This window comes from Porites lutea, chromosome 1 (genome assembly GCF_958299795.1).
Source record: "Porites lutea chromosome 1, jaPorLute2.1, whole genome shotgun sequence".
NCBI lineage: Eukaryota > Metazoa > Cnidaria > Anthozoa > Scleractinia > Poritidae > Porites > Porites lutea.
Genome location: NC_133201.1, coordinates 7792420 through 7798419, shown reverse-complemented (window position 1 = coordinate 7798419; position 6000 = coordinate 7792420). Strand labels below are relative to the sequence as shown.

Genomic DNA, 6000 nt, shown 5'->3' with positions numbered 1-6000 from the left:
CCCCCCCCCCCCACCCCTCTTGTATAAATGATAAAATCTACTAGGGTGAGTCAGTATTATGAAAGCTCAAAATATATTTCTAATCTGTTTTTTGTAATGCCATATACATACATTTTAGATGACAGCGTTAAGCTGAGTCCGACTCTGATTCTGACAGCTGATCACTCGACTCGTATTTCTCTCAGGTTTTTCTTACAAAATAAAGAACTTCTTACTTCTTCTGTGGGTGAACCTCTACATGATCACGGACAGATATTTGCATGACCCTCCCCCTTTTAACGGCCCATTTTTCATGACCCCTCCCTTTTCTGGAGTCTCAAAAAGTTGTGACCCTCCCTCTGTTTCCACCCCCTCCCCCCCCCCCTGCTAATTTCTGACAAGTCCCTTACAATGTACTTTACGCAGTTTTTCCCTCAACCTTGAAGACTGTGACTACGAGCAAAAATTATTGATTCCTCATGCCAAAAGTATCCCAGCACTGCAACACCACCGTTCTCCCCTCGGGGTTTCCCTAATAAGGTTAACCTGGTGTGGATCTAAATCCAATATCATATTTACGCAACATGCATATGTCATATTTTTAATTTTCTTTTTATCCTTGGCTCTTGGTAAAATTAATAATCGTAGAATTCATAAATGCCCTCCCTCTCCTTAGCAATTTTTATCAGAAGCAATCAACTTCAATTCTTGCAATTTGATTTCTCTTCACAGATTGAGGCATTGAGGTGGGTTAAAGCCAATATTGCCCGTTTTGGAGGTGATCCCAAAAACGTGACTGTGTTTGGTGAAGGTACAGGAGCAACAAGTGTCGCCTTGCATTTAATCTCGCCTAAATCAAAAGATCTGTTCCAAAGGGCCATGATCATGCAAAGCGGTGCCGCGCCAGCTCCCTCTCTACCAAGAAAGGCAGCAAACGAGTCAGTACAAAAGCTAGCTGCTGCTGCAAACTGCTCTTTCGACCACAACCTCATCACCTGTCTTCGTGAAAAAGTGCTGAGGAAATCATTCCTTTGCAATCTAATATCCCTACCAAAGCCCTGATGGAACTCAGCAACCCAGTTATTGATGATGATTTCATAGTAGACTCTCCTCAGAAGCTGTATCAAAAGAAAAACGATTTTGATAATGTTCAAATCATGGCCGGATTTACAACCCACGAGTCATCTCTAGACGTCTTTCTGAGGCTGGGGAATGCCAGCCAAGTCTCTAAAGAAGAGTTTAAAAATGTGACAGGAACACTCCTGGAAGGACTCACACAAAACAAAATCGTGGAGCAGCTGGTTCAGTACCAGTACGCAGATGATTCTGACACAACAGCAAGACACAGGATGATTGACTTTCAAAGTGACTTTATGACGGTGGCACCAATGCTTTTTGAGGCAAAGGATTTAAGGAAGGTAATTTACAAAAAAAAGTCACACACGCCCAAAACATGTTATGAGCACGGGGCTACTCATCAAAACGGCCTCAAACGGGAGGCTCTGCCCGAAAGGGGAGTTTTTCTGTTGTTTTCAGCCTTCCAGAATATAAAAGGGTAGGGGGTTCACTTGAGTGGAAGGATATGAAACAGTACAGAAATCTGTCACTTCGATATAAAAAGGACCTGAAAGTGTTTAGAGATGCATTTTTTGGCTATGAACGAGACAAGAAAACTGCCGGGTTTAGTGATTTACTCACATTAAAAAGACACCGTGCATTCACAGGTTGGGGGTTAAATGGGATAAAGTGATCAAAAATAGGTATGTGGATGGGATACCATTTGTCAGTAACGGGTGTACGAAAGGGGTATCTTTTCGATCAAAAGATTATATAAAGGGGTAAGGGGTTGGATCCCTATGCGGAGCCTCCCCGTATAAAATTCATGCATTTCACCCATTTACCATTTTTAAACACTAGGTTTATCAACAAGTAGGAAAATGCACAATGACCGACTACATCATTTATCACCCCTTACTTGGTCCTGCCAAGATGTACTCAACCATGCGGGGCACTAACTGGCTCTAGTCAATGTTATTTTCTAACTTTACTTTCCCTAGGCTGGAAGGCCGGTCTACTTTTACGTATTTGAACATCGTCCGGATTTTTCGAAACTTCCCGAGTGGGCTGGCGCGTTTCACGGCGCTGACATTGGTTTCGTATTTGGAGCACCTTTCGAATATTTCATCGCTGATGAAATTTTTCATTCCCAAATATTCTGAAATTGAGAAGGGGCTGAACTTGTACATCATGAGACGGTGGACTGACTTTGCTAAGTTTGGGTAAGATCTAAAACCAGGTACTACAGTAAACCCCCGTTGATAAGAACCTACTTTTTTGGGAGTGTGGCAAAATAGGCTCTTGTATTTTTGGTACTGAAAGTGGCAATTTACGCTAAGTAGGTTCATAATCAGGTTCTATGAAAGAGATAATAGATTTTTCACTACCATAAAAAATTATATAAATTTTTTATTTATTCACACGATTGTACTTTTATAACCCTAACAGAACTGATTGCAGAATTTACATATTCAGTTTAGTAGAGTGTGTTTTTGTTATACTTATAAACTTACAACTAAAAGTTATATTTCTTTGTCATGTTATAAAGTATATATTATAATTTAACAGTAACATGCATGAGAACCTGCTTGACCTTGCTTGTCTAAACAGGTTGTTGTATTTTGGGGTTTTAAAGTAGCAAATTAAGGTTCTTAGTCCACATGTTCTTATGAATTAGCAGGTGTTTACTGTAATTAAAGAGGGAGGGTTAAACCATACCCTATGCCACTTGATAGCTTTCAGGAATAATACATGGATAGATAGATAGACATTTTTATTTAACCATGGTCAGGTATTATCGGCTACAGACGCTGGTTTACACAAAAGCCGTGTATTAAAATACGTAAATATCCATCAGAGTTCTTAGTTTTTAAATGTGGAAAAAATAAGTTCAAAACTGTAATGAATAATAGACAGCAAAACTGCGAGCGCTTAATGCTTTAAAAAGTGCAGTCCTGTAGGGAAGAGCTAGAGTGCCAACCATTTTGCTTTTTTTGTTTATTATTACTATTATTATTATTATTATTATTATTATTATTATTATTATTATTATTATTATTATTATTATTTTCCCCAGGATCGTAAAATCTTGGTTACCATCAAGCTACTCATTTTCTGATTTTGCTTCGTTTTCAGGGATCCTAATGGCCCTGATTCTCCTGTAACGTGGCCAAAGTTCACCAAAGCAAACCGATCCTACCTGACCCTTGACGTGAAGCCCAAGGGAAAACAGAAGTACAGGGCAAAAGAATTGGAATTTTGGAATAGTCTTATCCCAAAGGTTATAAGACAAACTAAGGGACAAAAAAGGAAACTTTGTTCTGGAGCAGCCAAGCACTCAGTCTTTAGTAGAAAATTGTAAAAAAAAATATTTCCTGTAACGAACATACTTATATTCATATTTCAAATTGCATGAAACTTGACTCAACTTTGTTATATGAAGCCACCCGAAAGTTAGTCATCATTATAAGTGTAAGATTTAGCTCATGGTAACCATCGATTTTTGTATTTGAGATACTTCCTAACAAAATCGACACCTTCAAGAATGAATCATTTTACATACAAAAAGAACTAAAAACAACAATAGAAATGTTGAAAAACAGCATATTAATTTTTTTAAATGTGGAATAGTTGTCATTTTCTGTACTTTATACTCCCAAAGTTGTACGATAATTTAATTCATAAAATGGTAGTTTAACTGGTGCGCGCGCACTATGAAATTAAAACCCATGAAAATCCAGTGAAATTTTTCATGGTAATTTCACATGTTTTTCACAGGTTTTTCAGGAGATTTTGATGGGGAATTTTCATTGGTTTTTCATGGGGAACATGCCATGAAAATCTCATGAAAAAAGCGTGAAAAAACCCCTTAAAATTCAACGCTTCATGGCCCATGAAAAAACTTTAACAAACAAAAATCGCATGAAAATGCCATGAAATAGAATGAAACCCGCTTATTTTTTTTCATGGCTTTTTAATGATAATGAAAAAGCCATGAATTAAAAAGCTCTTTTTTCATGGTGTCAGAATTTATGGGTTTTTCATGGGATTGTTAAATTCATGCCCCATAAAAAAACCATGATTTTTCCGTGAACGGTCGAATATTAATGGGTCATGAAAAAATGAAATGGCTTTTGATGACATTTTCATTACCCATGAATTATGGCCCTCTCTTATTTTTCATGGGAAAGACAAAGACATGGCTACCATGAAAATTTAGTCTTAAACTACTCACGACTGTTAAATCAAATACATCACTGAGGATTTGTTGGCTGGTTAAATTGAAGCTATATACATGTAGCAACAACCCTAACCCTAAATAAAAGCTAACCGTTTTTCAAGTCAGTGCTTAACCCTAATTACTATTCTCAGGGCTTATTTAAAAAAAAAATTCTTCAGTCTGCACAGTCTGCAGTCTGCATTTTAACATGACTGCACTTTAGTATGGTGTACTACAGTGTAACTAAGGCCATTAATGACAAAAAAAGTGTCATTGCAATACAAAATTCATTTGGAATACATGTACTGTATCTCCTCTCCAGGCTACAATCATGACGTACCAAATTTCACCATTGAAAATGAACAACAAATTTCAAGGGTTCCATCCTACTTAGTTTGGACAAGTTTCAATGAAATAAAAAAAGCAGATGTTTATTTTAGCTAATAGCAAATGAACAGCTGTACAAGACAAATCATTTAAGTGAAATCTAAAGTTGTTGTGTTACAATAACAAAAAAATGTAAATCTTATCTTTGGTCAGTGTTGTTGCCTCAGCCATCAGATCCATCTTGTAAGTACAGTGATACAATGAATATTGAAATGCAGCAACATCTAAACAAAATTAACAGCAGAATCATGTCAAGATTTCATGTAGAATATTTGATCCATCCTTAAATAATAAAACAATGGTTTTGATGATGCAAACCACACAAAAGGATATCATTATTTTTAAAATAATCGATTCATTAATGAAATATATGGATAAGAAGGCTTTGTTAAAGGTTAAGCCGGCTTTTTCGCTCTACTGCATCTCTAAAATTCCCCTATGTCTTTGGTTTGGTTTGCAAATTCAGCTGGTGGTAAGCTCTTTTTCAGCTGGTTGAACTAGCTGGCAGCCAGCTCTTAACGAAATCCCTGTTAGCTTGTTTACAGACCACCCCCTCCCCTTAGTAAAAATCAGAGAAGGGGCATCTGTGATTCACTGTCGCTAATCGTGAATAACTTTGAATGGGAATAACTTTGCATAAATTAAAAAAATTGTTTCCGCAGACCAAAATTTCCATGGCTCATGTTTCATGTCATTCCAGTTCTCAAAATGTCGGTGCATGCGTGTTATTTCCATCGAGTAACTGAGAGAGTGAGACATTTCTAAAATAGGATTACTCTATACCAAGCAAGAAAAATGTTCTTACAAGCCCATATTGAAGGAAAAGATCCATGTTCTTATGCAAGCCTTCCCACAGGATACGGGAAGTCATTAGTTTGAAATAAAGTGTTGACAAGTCAGACATGACTCATGAGCTCATGATAGTGTGAAACGTGACCTTAGCATTATTGTTTTGCTTGAGTTTTGATGACAGGCCCTAAAGCCAATCAAAATCCCTCAATTTCATGATGTACACACTGTAATGATCTACAAATAACAGCCAATCAAATCATTTTCCACAAATTCCAGGAAAAATCACGTGGCCTCCATACACAATTACCAATGGTGAATCACAGACGCCCCTTCTCTGATTTTTACTGAGGAGAGGGGGCGCTTGTACACAGGCTACATCCCTGCTTACCCTGGCATGATTGTAAACAATCTGCTTTAATACATACATGTAATTTACTGTTGTCAGGTTTGTTGGAATGAATTTTGAACAGTTCCATCAGCAGAGCCAACCATATATAGCACACTGTAGTTCAACTTTTCTACCCTAGCTAAGCCAGCTACAGTAGTGTAAACAAAGATTGAAACTT

At 37.3% G+C, this 6000-nt stretch overlaps 1 pseudogene; it reads left to right on the top strand.

Annotated features, from left to right (window-relative positions):
• The window catches only part of LOC140940501 (neuroligin-4, X-linked-like), a 4078-nt pseudogene extending 681 nt beyond the window's left edge, over positions 1 to 3397 (top strand).
• Positions 3398 to 6000: the final 2603 nt, after the last annotated feature.